Source organism: Giraffa tippelskirchi, chromosome 4, assembly GCF_054371585.1.
Source record: "Giraffa tippelskirchi isolate mGirTip1 chromosome 4, T2T-mGirTip1v1.2.pri, whole genome shotgun sequence".
Lineage (NCBI taxonomy): Eukaryota > Metazoa > Chordata > Mammalia > Artiodactyla > Giraffidae > Giraffa > Giraffa tippelskirchi.
In genome coordinates this window covers 192,313,340-192,328,420 of record NC_137278.1, presented here as the reverse complement: position 1 = coordinate 192,328,420, position 15,081 = coordinate 192,313,340, and the positions used below count along the sequence as shown (strand labels likewise).

The 15,081-nt window shown below is 42.2% G+C and overlaps 1 non-coding gene across 1 annotated transcript; it reads right to left on the bottom strand.

Annotated features, from left to right (window-relative positions):
• Positions 1 to 11,361: 11,361 nt before the first annotated feature.
• TRNAQ-UUG (transfer RNA glutamine (anticodon UUG)) lies at positions 11,362 to 11,434 on the bottom strand. The gene has a single exon. It is a non-coding gene; the product is annotated as a tRNA-Gln (tRNA).
• Positions 11,435 to 15,081: the final 3,647 nt, after the last annotated feature.

Genomic DNA, 15,081 nt, shown 5'->3' with positions numbered 1-15,081 from the left:
CAAAATGATTAGGGGATAGGCCAGCTCAACCTTACACGCAACAGGAAACTCTGCCCACAAACAAAAGGAAAAAGGAAGCTTCCAGAGTCCTGTTCCAAGTAGCCTCCTGAGAAGGACTTTATCTTTGGGGAAAATTCTGCAGAAGGAAATCTAAAACTGAAGTTGCGAGTTTCCTTTATTAAGAAAAGCAAATAACATGAAAAGCGAGAAAAGTGAAGAGACAAAAGATTGGTTATCACAGATACAGATCTAATCTCTGGGATAAAATATGCTGGAAAGAATCTAGATTTAAATACACAGAGAGGAGAGGTGGGAGAAGCAAGCAGAGGGGTGGGGATGGGCAGGAACAGGGCAACGAGAGCCATGGCTCAAGATGGGATGAGCCTGACCTCTGAGAGGGGCCATGAGGGGTCCTGGACAACCAGAGAGGACAGTACAGAGTCAGGCCTGCAAGGGCAGATTAACGTCCTGTGGTATCAGGATAGTGTTTACTCAACCCATGGGCCATAGAGAATTCTGGCTCCAAGTATCTAGGAAATGAGATCAAAGCATAGTAATAACAGTCAACATTTTTAAACATATACTCAAAACTTCTTAAGCCTTTTGCATGTATTAACTCATTTAAACCTGGCATGAAGTAGATACCATTATTGTTATTCCCCTTTATAAGACACAGAAAGGTTGACTATCTCTCTCAAGGTCACAGTATGCAAGGCTCAGAAGCAGATGAGAATGCCGACCATTTGTTTCCAAGGTCCTTACTCTTGACCACCATACTTGACAGCAAAAGCGTCCACAAAGTTAGGAAAGTCTATCATCTCTCTGTTGAGAAGAATGCAGCCACTCCTGGAATGTCAACAAGCTACAGCAGAAAAAACACCTGGGTTGGAATCCTAACTCTACAATTGGACCTTGGATCTTGAACCTCATATGGTGTTTGAAGTCTTAAATGAGATTAGGCATGTCAAACCAGTCAATCTGAAAGGAAATCAACCCTGAATATTCATTGGAAGGACTGAAGCTGAAGCTCCAATACTTTGGGCACCTGATGCAAAGAGCTGACTCATTGGAAAAGACCCTGATGCTGGGAAAGATTGAAGGCAGGAGGAGAAAGGAGTGACAGAGAATGAGATGGCTGGATGGCATCACCAACTCAAAAGACATAAGTTGAACAAGCTCCAGAAGATGGTGAAGGACAGAGAGGTCTGGCATGCTACAGTCTATTGGGTTGCAAAGAGTTGGACATAACTGAGTGACTGAACAACAACAGCAACAAGGTATGTCTCTGGCACAGTAGATGTAGATGGTAGATGGCACAGTAGATGCCCAGTAAATCATTACACTAGCTCATATTCCTTGATGCGTCTCAGGATCAGGCATTTTTTTTTCCAGGGGCTTAATACAATACGTGTTTATTGTTCATAACAAAACCCAACATGGATGTTTCTGGATAGGTAGCTTTCTAGATCATTCTCTTCCAATTAGTGACACAGGGATCCATATTGCTTCTGTCTGGCAAGAGAATGGTCTTCTGCAAAAAGCCTCCATGGTTTCACATTCCAGAAGGCAGCTGATTCAATTCTCATTTCTATTTCAGGAAGGAACTGAAATCACTTCTTTCTGATGAATCCAGGAGCCCTCATAGCCTTTTAGGCTCTTGCACGTTGGTGGGTCAGGAACGCAGGAAGGGCTTGCCTGGGTTCCTCTCTGATGGAACCAAGATACTGTACACATATTCTGAACTGAATTAAATGTGTATGGGGGGGGTAAGTTTTATACCTGATACACTGCAGGACATGAAAAATGGTTCTGTTCAGCATCTTGGGAAACTGCTCAACACCTCACACTAGTAATAGTTGCTGAGGCCCATACAGATGAGGCTCTCACGTGCGTCCTCTTTTAGTCATATGTTAATGAATGAAAGAGGTTCAAAAGGTTACAATCATAAAGCAGCTTTCTTTTTTCTCCCACTGTCCTCTCTAAGTGGTTCTTTCTCTGGCACTAGCTGAGATTTCAGACAGATCTAAGAGCTCTCCTGTCCTTCCAAGGCACATGGGTCGTTTTCAGTCACAAAATAGCCTCATTTCAGTATTTCAAATACCCAGGCCATGGTGATAATCACAATTCTGAACTTTTATCTAAATGAGGGCCTCTCTCTTTCCGGCAGGGCAGTATTTCAGGGCACTTAGGGTTTGCCTACAGGCAGGGAGGGCTATGTGGACATCTTTCTCCCTGTCTTAACCCCTCTTCCTGGGACCCTCTGCCACTCACCAGCTGCTACTTCTGACCCCTTCTGGTCAGATTCAAAGAGGGTGGGAATTAGAGAAGAAGAGCATCTGTCTTGTATGGCTGGGACTAGTAAGACCTGGAGTCGGGGCCATGGGGCCTGGAACACTTGTGAAGTTGACCCCTGTGGGTGAGGGGATACAGGTAGCTATGGGAACCTCCCACTCAGTTACCTTAACGCTAGGGTGACCATATGGCCTGTGTGCATAGACAGTTCCAGTTTAAACCAGTTGCCCCAGCATACCTGTTAATAGCATCCCCTTTCTTTCTTTCTTTCTTTCTCAAAAGTGGCCGCATTTTGATAATCCACAAGGACCTGCTGTATAGCACATGGAACTCAGCTCTAAGGTATGTGGCAGCCTGGATGGGAGCGGAGTTTGAGGGAGAATGGATACATGTATATGTATGGCTGAGTCCCTTTGCTATTCACCTGGAACTATCACTACATTGTCTGTTAAACAGCTATATCCCAATACAAAATTAAAAGGTTGTTAAAAAAAAAAAAATAAGGAAAAAATAAATCTGTAGATTGTCAAAAAAAAAAAAAATCAAAATGAAAAAGAAGTGGCGCCATTTCAATGATAAGCTAAATAATCATCCTACTTAACATGGATGACCACATTTCAACTTCCGCCTGACCCACAGGCTCCCAGCAGTCCACTCTACTGGTCACTGCATCCTTCCAGTGAGTCCCCGTGGACGAGGTCCTCTCAAGAAACCTCCAGGCAGGCTCACCATCCACGTGGCTCACGTCTGATGTCCGCTGAAATGGATCCCCTTTCTCAAGTGGCCTAAGAAACCAGCTCACAAGGACCACAGTCCCCTTGGTCTGTTGTCATTTCTCTCCCTTCTCAGGACTAACTTTTTCCCTACATCTTCACACTCCTCCTACTCTGGAGACTGTCCAGAACCACCCTGAAGCCCTTCCCACTTTGCCCTGAAGTGACAAGGGAGCCCCTATTTCTCACCACTGTGGTGGGAGTAGGCCCAGCATTCCAACAGCTGCCCCCCGGAGGAACCCTCAGTCCAGGCTCTCCATTTCTGCTCTTTTTATAAAGGCTGCCAGTGGGTGACTATCAATGCTGTCAGATCCGGTTTTACCATTTCTCAGCATGTCTTGAATAGTGATCCAACTTCATATTCTTTCATAACATGGTGTTGCTTAGCACCTATTGTAATATTCTCAGACTTCAGGGACTCTGCCCATCTCCTAAGCAACAAGAAGAGTTGAATTTAACATCTAGTTACGTCTGATTTGATAAAGATGTGAGGGGGAAAAAATACACCACCCAGGTCTCCTAAACTCTACAAAGAAGGTGATTCTTGTAGCAGGCTGTGGCCCAAAGCCAGGTCAGCTGCCAGAAATGCAATGTGGAGCAGAGCAAGTTCAGGGCCCCCACGACCAAGAAGAGGAGACAGATTCCATCAGGACGGCTTCAGTCACCGTCCTTTATTACTGAGTTTTGGCCAAAAAGTTTGTTCAGGTTTGGCCATAACATAGGAACAGAAAAACCCTAATGAACTTTTTGGCCAATGCAATCCTTCTTGAAGATATCAGTGCATGTAGAATCTGAAAACCTAAAGCAGGCCTCTGGCGTTCCATACCTGGAATAAAGGGTTTGTGCAAATACTGTCTCAGCTTTGAATGGGTGAACAGAAAATCTGCCCTAACACTACCCCTGTAATTGGGGAGAGCTGGCCACATTGCTGAGACGTGCACAGAGGTGTCAGCCTCACTGGTTCAGTTCTCAGACTTCTGTCCAATCCAAAGAGCAGAGAGTGGAGTAGAGGGAGGATTCCTCCTGTGTCTGCCGGGGGATCACAGTGGTACCCATGAAAGCTGACACCAGAAATCTATGAGTGTGACCTTATAGAGGCATCCCTGAGCTGTCTTCATTTTCCTGGGAGTAACCCGAGAGGCCTTACGGGTATGCCTGAGCCACAGGCTGGATCAGAGGCTTAGCCAGGAACAATTTGCAAGGCCTGACTTTTCCCCACGTCCTGATCGTCCTGATCGTCACACAACTTAAGCTCTGTAGAGCAGAGGATCTTCAGAAACAAAGGAAAGCTTTTAGGATAATCCCACCTTTTCCCACAAACCATGTTTTTATAGGAGGTTTTGTTTTTCTCCCAGCAGCAAGGTAAAGCAAGCAATTGAACCAACTTGTTCTTGGATCAATGACTCCATTGTGTGTCTCAGGGAGCCAAAGGGTTTTTTGTTTTGCTTTTTTTTTCCTCCTCTCTTTCAGTGTTGGTTTGGAGCAGTAATTAAACTTGGCCATGGGCTATGAGGAAAAAGAACTAGAGACACAAAGCTTCTCTTTCTTTGGTTGGGATTTGCATTTCCATAAAAATCTATAGGTTTATAACTAAAATGGTTACTAAATATGTATTTACTTATACACATGTACTCTTTCAACCCTCCTTTCTGGTTCCCTCCCCTTACTCCTCATGGATGCACCAGCCAAGCTCTAGGACCTTGGAATACCCTTTATTAAGGTGCTAAAGTATTATGTGCCTGATGTAGCTTGATCATCTTGCCAATAGAAACAGATGCAAGGTTACTGAGGTTCTGTCAAATGCTGGCAAAGAAAGGGAGATTCAAAAGTTCACATCAAACATGAACAAACTCCACATCAAAATTCTAGAATGTCCCGATCTACTTATGAACTGAGGAAGGAAATGGAGTTGTTCAGTTCACTGTTTCTTCTCTGCTCACAGACAATGTAGGTAGATTCTACTCTCAGCTCTGAGCTAGTTTAAGAGTAACTGGTGCCAAGACAATTCGGTGTGAAAGTCCTTTCGCCAAAGGGCACTGAGACAACTGAATGTCCACATGCAAAAGAATGAAGTTGGACCCTATATTAGTTAACTCTGGCCACCAAGACAAAATACCAAGACTGGGTGGCTTGAACAACAGAAATGTATTTTCTGTTCTGGAGGCAAAGAGTCCAAGATCAGGGTGCCATCATGGTTAAATTCTGGTGAGAGCCCTTTCCCTGACCTAAAGAAGGCTGCTTTCTTACTGTGTCCTCACATAATGAGTAAAGAGGGGAGAGAAAGGTACCTCTCTCTCTCCCTCTTCTTATAAGGCCACAGTCCTACTGGAATAAGACCCACCCTTATAACTTCATATCCTTAATTACCTCTTAAAGACTCTGTGTCTCCAGATTGAGGGTTACAGCTTCAACATATGAATTAGGAGGTGAACACAATTCAGTCCATTGCAATCCCTTCCTCACACTGTACACAAAAAATGAATTCAAAATAGATCAGAGACCTAAATGTAAAAGCAAAACGTTCAGAAGAAAATATGGGAATAAATCTTTATGACCTCAACTTAGAAAAAAACTTAGAAATGACACCAAAAGGACAAGTGACAGAAAAAAAAAAATAGATACATTGGACTCCTAGAAATTAAAAACTTTTGAGCAATGGACACCATCAAAAAATGTGGAAGAACACCCCACAAAATGACAGACATTTGCAAATCATTTATCTGATAAGCGACTTGTATCTAGAAGATATAAGCTCTCACAACTCAATAATGAAAAGGCAAATAGCCCAATTAAAACATAGTCAAAGGATCTAAATAGACATTTCTCCAAGGAAGATATAAAAATGGCCAAAAACCAGGTAAAAAATGTTCCTCATCGTAAAACATTAGGAAAATGCAAGTCAAAACCACTATGAGATACCATTTCATACCCTAGGATCACTAAAATCAGAAAGATGGATAACAAGTGTTAGCAAACATGTAGAGAAATCAGAACCTTCATACATGCCTGACAGGGATATAAAATGGTGCAGTTACTTTCGAAAACCGTCCAGCAGTTCCTCAAAAGGTTAAACATAGAGTTATCATATGAACCAGCAATTTCACTCCTACCCAAGAGAAATGAAAACACACCTTCACACAAACATTTGTACACAATGTTCACAGCAGCATTAGTTATACTAGCCAAAAAGTGGGAACAATCCAAATATCCATCAACTGATGAATAAATAAAATGTAGTAAGTCTATACAATAGAATATTATATGGCAATAAAAAGACTGAAGTAATGACACCTGCTACAACGCAGAGGAAACTTGAAAACACACTGATTCAAAGCCAGTCACAAAAGCTCCACATTGTATTAATATGAGTTGATTTATATGAAATGTCCAGAGTAGGCAAGTCTATAGAGACAGAAAGATTAGTGGGTTTCCTAGGGTGGAGTGAGCTAAAGATATATAGACACACCCAACTTGAAAACCTGCTTTACCTGAGATTTGAAACAAATCTGAAAGCTAGAAAAATTGAATTAGGGAAAAATATTCTCAAGAAAATGAAACCAGAGTTCAGATTATGTTAAGCTGAACCAAAGACGACACTGATCTTGTTTAAAGGGCTGAGAGCACAGGGACACAGCTTTGACCAAGCTCTGAAACCCTCTGTTAGGAAGGAAATGGAACCCACACAGTCATGCCTTCCTTCCCAGGAAATGACCTCATCTGTAATATATCACTATAAAGAATAACAACACACTCTTTTTCCTGATGGTAAAAGTAATATATTTAAATACTAGAAAAAGTACAGAGAGAGGAAAAAGATCACTGGGCTTCCCTGGTGGCTGAGATGGTAAAGAATCTGCCTATAGTCTGGGAGACCTGGGTTGATCCCTGGGTCAGGAAGATCCCCTGGAGGAGGGCATGGCAACCCACTCCAGTATTCTTGCCTGGAAAATCCCATGGACAGAGGAGCCTGGCAGGCTACAGTCCATGGGGTCACGAGAGTCAGACACAACTTAGCAATTAAACAACAATCAATATTTCCATTATTTAAAATTCTCAAAAGTATCACTTTCAACCAGAAGAATAAGCTGTCATTTATTTAACTAATTTCCTAATATGGGGAATTTCTCTTTTCAATCTTTTACTATCATTAAAAACAAAATGAAGCAAAAGAAATTTTGAGCATAGGTTTGGGTCATGCGTGTTTCAAATTATTTTCTGGAATATAAATAATTTTATAGTCAAAAAGATAGGAAACTGCTTAATGACTCTTGCAGTATTTATCAAAAGTGAAACATAAACTAATCTATAAACAGTAGTGTGTTGACATAGCATGAGGACTTTTAAAAGTAACTCCCATTTCCTTTCTGGGAAAGAATTCTCATCACAGAATTATTGATGATAATGAAAACTGGATGAATAATAAATACCCATCAAGAGTAGAAAAGTTCAAAAGATCATGATGGGCTATTTTTCAGTAATTAAAACCTGGTATTTTCAAAGGATATCAAACAGCAAAGCAAAGTGATTGCTACAAAAATTTTAAAATGAAATGGCATGTATGACAAACACCAAATTCCTGGTGAGTTCAGGTAACAAAAAAGCATACCAGCAGTGCCTGCATCTGGTCTCTGGGATCACAGGTGACTTTGTTTTCTGTTTGCACCTTTCTATATTTTCCAACTACCTAAACTGACAACGTGGACCATGTTTTAAAGTTCATTGCTTTAAAATACTAGCCTCATAAGTGAATTCCCATTCAGTGTGTATCCTGCAGAGAAAAGGTAAGAAAGGCCAAAAACATACGGGTACCATTGAAAGTTGGGCTTCCCAGGTGGCTCAAGAATAAAGAATCCACCTGCCAATGCAGGAGACACAGGTTTGATCTCTGGATCAGGAAGATCCCCTAGAGAAGGAAATGGGAACCCACTCCAGCATTCTTTCCTAGGAAACCCCATGAACAGAGGAGCCTGGTGGGCTACAGTATATGGAGTCACAGAAGAGTTAGACATGACTTGGCAACTAACCAGCAACCATAGAAAGTCAGGGGGGAAAGGTCTTGCTGCTCTGGTTTCTAGCTCAGCTTCAGCCCTACTGCTTGCAGGGTGTGCTGTATGTTGAGGCCTCACTCCCTTGCTGTTACAGGGAGCAATCTGATGACCACCATGTGCTCTGTCCCCAAGTCTGTGTCCACGAGCATGGCCCCCCACCCGGGACTGTGCTGCAGCTATCTAACGAGCATTAAGAATTGACTGCACACAAGGCAAGCATCCGAGCGAGTTCCACCTTTCTTGCCAAGCACAGAAGGAGAAGGTGACCGTTAGGGTAACACGTGCACTTGGGAATCTAAACACGATCTCGGCTTCAAGGAAACCTCTCAGCTTGGACAGAAAGTGAAATACACCCAATATCGCTGCCACTGTGTCTGTGAGTTTTCTGATACCATTCCCTCTAATGACCTCGGCCTTGTCCAGCAGCCTCCTGGAGGTTAGAGCAAAGCTAAAATAAGAGGAAGGAGTTCCTCTGAAAAACAATAAGGTTGACAGAAAGTCCAGAGTCAATGCTAGTCGGGGCTTCCTGGCTTGTACACTGTTCCTAATGACTCACTAACTTTTCAGGCATTGACCACAAACTGAATTTCCCTGGACTTAGGGTTAGAAAGTTAGTAATGTATACCTTAATATATTCAGTTCCTTAACTGAAATGCTGGAATTCGTTTATAATCAAGGAGGGAAAGTTATATTTGCCCTGGATGCGAAGTCAGGCTGACTGTATTTTTTTCTTTCCAGGTTATCATCATCACATTTTTGGATGGTTTTTGTATATTTATCACACACAAGCAGGCAGAAATCTCTTTTCAGCCAGCAAGGACTCTGGTGGGCCTATTTAACAGACCTAGACCAGTGTAATCAACCAGTTATAGCCTCAGGGAAGCTACACAATAAACCACCCCAAAACTCAGTGGTTTCAAACAGCTAGGATTTGGTCTCCTACTCACGAGTCTGCAAGACTGATTACGGTTTGGCTAGCCCAGACTGGGCTGGGCCGGGGGAACTCGCTTCAGGAGGCCGTGCAGCAGCACTTGGCTCCAGACTACAGGCTGGGTTGAAGGCATTATATTTATTCTGGAGCCCAGGCTGATGGGGCAACAGCTGCCTGGAGGAAGTCCTCATGGTGGGTCACAGATGTACAAAAACTGCAGCATGAACGTATGGGCTCTTCAAGCCTCTGTAATCCCCCATCCACTAATATTCTCTTTGGCCAAACCCAAAGTTAAGGGGCAGAATGTATACTGCAACTGCCCTTGCTATGAGGCCATAGCAAGGGCATTGATGAATACTCTCTTTGAATGCTGTGAAGAATTGAGAACAGTAATTTGATTTTCCACAGCGGTGATTAAATCTCCTCATATCAACCACTTCTTCGTCCTCTGCCTACTGCTGGTTTTCTCTAGTTTCCCAGGCAATGTCTGCGCCCCTGCCAACAGGTGAGCCAAACTGCCAAGAGGTCAGGATTATCCACCCAAATGGAGGAGGACCAACTTTTCTTTTGGACGGTTCCACCCAATCTGCCACGTGTCAAGCTATCTTCATGACTGGAAAATAACAAAGTAGATACACAAAATAACAGAGTAGAAAGAACTCAGAGCCAAAAAAGAGTAAGGGGAAAAAGAAGATTCAGCAATCTGAACTAGAAATGGAGCTCAAATTAATCTCAACCAAGACATCCCAAGCAAAGGAAGGTCTCCCGGATCCCTTTTTCTAGTTTTTGCTATTTTGTCAGAGAGGCAATAAATGTTCACTGTAGAAAAAAAATCAGCTTGCCAAGCAGAAAACACATCATCCATATTTCTATCACCACAGTTGTGTTCAGTTTTTTTAACATGAAGTACAGAGGATTGGAAACCAAAGTGACAGTGCTGAAACAGTGTGGTGAAAATATTAAGGCCTTAGGTCCAGACCACATGGACACCAGAACCTCATTTCAGCCCCCAAATACACATGCCTAGGTGAGTTCTTTCTTACAGATTTTTTTAAGGCTTACAGTATATGCATATATACTTTTGTCTTTGCAAAAACAGGGTCATCTAATACATATATTTTTAACCTGTTTCACATATCACAATACTTTTTCATATCAACAAACATGTATCTATATTATAATTTTATTTTTATTGAAGCATATTTGATTTACAACGTTGCGTTAATATCTGCTATTCAGCAAAGTGATACCTATGTACACATTCTTTTTTATATTCTTTTCCATTATGGTTTTCAATGCTGCCTTATATTTCACATGTGAATTACTATCAATTATCAAATCTCCAATGAAGGAAATTTAGGTTATTTCCAATTTTTCAGAATTACTTTCTGCATGTATTTTAACCCACATCATTTCATATATAAACTAAGGCATTTATTTTCATTTTCATATCTAAGCAATCTAAGAAGTACCTTTATTGACAATAAATAGAAACCACCCTTGGGGGTGTTAGAATGTGGGCAGAAAGAAAGGAAACAGCGTGGTTGAGTGAGATTAGTCATTTTTGAAAGAGCATGTATGTGTATTTCACATATTGACTCCAATCCACTCAAAAATTTAGAAGGCAGCTTAAGATTTGAATCAGCGTTAAGCACTCTTAAATTCAGGTGTTCAGTTGAGCCTCTCGGGTCTGCCAACCAGTTGGAAACAAAACAAGGGCAGCCTCCCTTCTGCCTCCTGGCAATCCTGCCCTTGGAGTCATTTCTGTAAGGGCAAAGGAGTCCCACAGTCTCTCGTGCCACAGGGACAGAAACACCACCCAGCTTCTCAGCCCAGCTCCATCACCACAGTAGGCAGGGTAGACCGGTCATTACTGCATTGGTCAGGAATAGCTCAAAGCCAGTATCAAGCTGGCTGACTATAAGCAAACTCAGGCATTCAAGGGAAGGCTTGGGAAGGAAATAAGCCAATGAAACAGCACCAGAGACTAAGGGAGCATTCCTTTTCCAGCTCTCCTCCCCAAGAGCTAGCAAGGTGACACAGCCTAAAGTGGATATTGAGATTATTACCACTATGCCACAGAGTTTCAGACACCAGGAGGATTTATTCTCTTCCTTCCACCCTGCTTTCCCCTAGAGTTTATTTTCACTCTTTCCCATGGTAAACCAAGATTGTCCAGCATGTTTACGTGATAAACTTGTTTATTCAAAAAACTGCAGTGCCATTCAGAAGCAAGAAAGAGCAACTCTCCCATTAGTCTTTCTTTGGGTTTTTTTTTTTTTTTTTTGGCCATACTGCATGGCTTGTGGGATCTTAGCTCCCTGACCAGGGGCTGAACCTGGCCCCTTGGCAGTCAAAGTGCCAAGTCCTAACCACTGGACCATCAGGGAATTTCCTCACTAGTCTACTTTATAACCTTAGATCAATGCTGCGACCTTCTTATTTTGAAATGTGGGCTCAAAATAATACATTTATAGAACATTGGAGCGTATGAGGTCCATAGAGCTTTTATCCAAAACCCTCATCCTTTTGGTGAGAAATAAAGGTCTCAGAGAGGGGAAAAGACCTTCCTATGATCCCACAAAGCTGGTGACAGAGCCCAGGAGTCTCGGTCCCCAAGCACTCAGTCCAGACTCCAAACTGATGCTCTTGCCAATGCCCCACAGTCGTAAGAGCCTTTTTGCCTGAATGCCTCCCAGGTGTGTCATGAAGACAAATTACTCTCTGGCTGTACGGCTCTTGAATTCTTTGGATAAACGCTGCGTGTCAGTGCAACTGGTGGGCCCTAGTGGGAACTAAAGCTGGGGAGAAATGAAGCCCACCTCGGCAAAAACCATGGACAGAACACTCACCCCAGAGCCCAAGCTCTCTAGACACCCCAGCAGGTAAATGACAGAGTTAAATCTCATCTATCAGTTAGGCTAAAAGAACAGTTAATTTCACACTTATCTACTTTACAGAAATAGAACCCAAGCTACAAGGCAGAAAGAACAAAAGGAACAGACCAGATACAGAGATTTTTCAGAAATTTTAAGCTACGGAAGAACAAAAAAATTTTTTCTTCAAAGAAAATTTGGGGGCAGGGGACTGAAATACATGCAAAGCTTATTTTTAGTGCCCTTTACAGATATAAAGTCATGCTGTTCGTTTAGGAACATAAAAATGCATTATGTATAACTTGTTTCACTCATAAAATTACCATGTTTTTGTATATTGATATATTTAGACTGAGAGAACTGAAAAAAAGAGTTTTTATCATTTCTTTCTTGGTTATTTTCTTGGGCAAAAGGGAGTTATGGATTTTTTGGTTGTTTTTTTTAAGTCCTCAGTGGGAAAACTTTTCAGAATTTTCAGAAACTTTTTAGAATATTTACAGATTTTAGAGGATCTTTTAGTTCTTCCAAATCAACTAGTTCAAGTCTTTTAAGTCTTCAAGTTGTTGAATTCACATGTGTTCAACCAACATTCTCTATCCAGGCAAGAGGTTAGCACAACCTGGTTTAGTGATGGTGAACCACTGCGAACCTTTAAAAAGTCCATTTTATCAATAGAAGTCCCACAAATTTGGAATTCGCTTTGCCCTCCAAGGCAAATTTCTTCCCTTCTATCCACTGCAGCACTACCTAGAACACATTTCTAGAAATGAGCAGGAGAGACCATAAGTTTAGACCTGACAGAAGCATACATCCTCTAGAAGGTCCACAAATGGGTGCCTGTCCCTTACTTCAACCACTGTCAACGTTCTAAGACCTAGTTGTTACATTGGATGATCTGCAGTCATATGTGTGTGATTATCTGATCAACTTCTGACTTCCTCGCTAGAGCATAGTTGCCATCCTGGCAGGAACCAGACCTTCTTGCTGACTATTTTGTCCTCAACACCTATCAATGACAGGCTGACAGCAGTAAATATGTGCTCACTACCTCTTTTTGACAGCTCTTATTACTAGGGTTTTCCTCTGTACATTGAACTCATATTACTCTCCCTGTATCTTCTACTCACTGGCTGGATTCTGCCCTTCTGATCCATCCAGACTTCACAAGACACCACTTCAAATGTGTGAAGACACGGGTCATCACCAACTCTTCTTTCCTCTAAGCTAAAATCCTCAGTTTCTTCAGATATGATATTTTAGATCCTTTGTTATCTAGTGGCTCAGATGGCAAAGAATCTGCCTGCAATGTGGGAGACCCAGGTTCAATCCCTGGGTCAGGAAGATCCCCTGGAGAAGGAAATGGCAACCCACTACAGTATTCTTGTCTGGAGAATACCATGGACAGTCCATGGGGTCACAAAGAATCGAACACGACTGAGCAGCTACACTACTACTACTACTATCCTATCACTGCTCTGGTTCTACAGACCCACAGAGCTACCAGGGAAGGGGAGCAGTTATCAGAATAGAGGTTACTGACATATTAAATGCTCTCCCCTCAAAAATGATTTCAAGGTCCAGGACTAGGCTGGAACTCTGTAATATTCTTCCCGAGAGAGCTGACTGGTGACCAAGTCTGCTGGTTAACCCTCAATATATAATACATTCTCCTCTTCCTCTATGGCAGTAGGGACTTCCCTGGTGGCTCAGATGGTAAAGCGTCTGCCTACAATGTGGGAGACCCGAGTTCGATCCCTGGGTCGGGAAGATCCTTTGGAGCAGGAAATGGCAACCCACTCCAGTACTCTTGCCTAGAAAATCCCATGGACGGAGGAGCGTGGTAGGCTACAGTCCATGGGGTCTCAAAGAGTCGGAAATGACTGAGCAACTTTACTTTTTCTTTTTTTCTATGGCAATAGAACCCCTGATTTTCAGCTGGACAAACAGCTGCCTACAATAAAGGCTCTGTTCCTCAGCCTCTCGTGCTTCTAAGTGTTACCACATGAAAAAGTTCTTGTCAATGGAGTGAGTAGAAATGTACTGGACAGCATTTAAGGACCTTCCCTAAGAGGTGGTATATACCTGTACCCTTTGTCCAGCTTCTTTACATTTCTTTTTTTCCTTTTCCTAGAATGTGAATGCCACCATCTAAGACTATGAGCCCAAGATCACACATGGCTGAGAAAAAGGTAAAGAGATCCAGATCCCTGACATTTAGGAATGTCCTGTGTCTGAAAGAGAAATAAACAGCTATTGTACTTAAACCACTGTTACTCTGGGTTGTTAAGTTTTTTTTTTGGTCACACACAGCCAAATCCTAACGGATAGTCTATTGCTTTGTCTTCAACCTTATTCAAGCAGTCTTGTTACTGAACCTGAACATAGTATAATTAGACTTGATCTTACAAGCTGAGAACTCTCCCAGCACTTGTTACTTCTACAGGTGATGGTGGGTAGGGACACATAGGATATGACACGCTCTCTATGGCTTGACTGGAAAGAGGTTCCAAGAGCTGATTCTCTGCCAAGTTTTAAAAAAAAAAATGCAAAGTAAAAGAAAGGAAGAGGTACGAGCATATGAAGAGACCATAGATGATATTTATGCTTAAGAGGATTAAGCAAAAGAGGATATACTATTTTTCTTCTTCTCCTTCCGAAGTTTTGCTATCCAATGGTTGATTTCAAAATTACTGAGTCAACAAGACAGCCTCCAGACAGAGATGCTTACATGGGGACTTCCCTGGTGGTCCAGTGGTTAAGACTTTACCTTTCAGTGCAGGGGGTGTGGGTTCAATCCCTGGTTGGGAAGCCAAGACCCCACATGCCTCACAGCCAAAAGCCAAAACATAAAACAGAAGCAATATTGTAACAAATTCAATAAAGACTTCAAAAAATAGTCTACATAAAAAAAAAAAGAGAGAGAGAGAGATGCTCACATGGAAACCACTGAGAAAATGACAGCAGGAGAGCCATACTGCCAGGTGTGGCTAAGGCTGGAGCCAATGCCACACCTTAGAAGATGCCCCATCTTCATGCGCAGAGGTGACTAATGGGCTCCCAAAGACTGGAATTTCGGCTTCCATGTGCCATTTCCTGACTTAACACCAGTTATCTGGTATGGTATTTCTTGCTAAAACTAAACTTTTATTACAAAACCATGA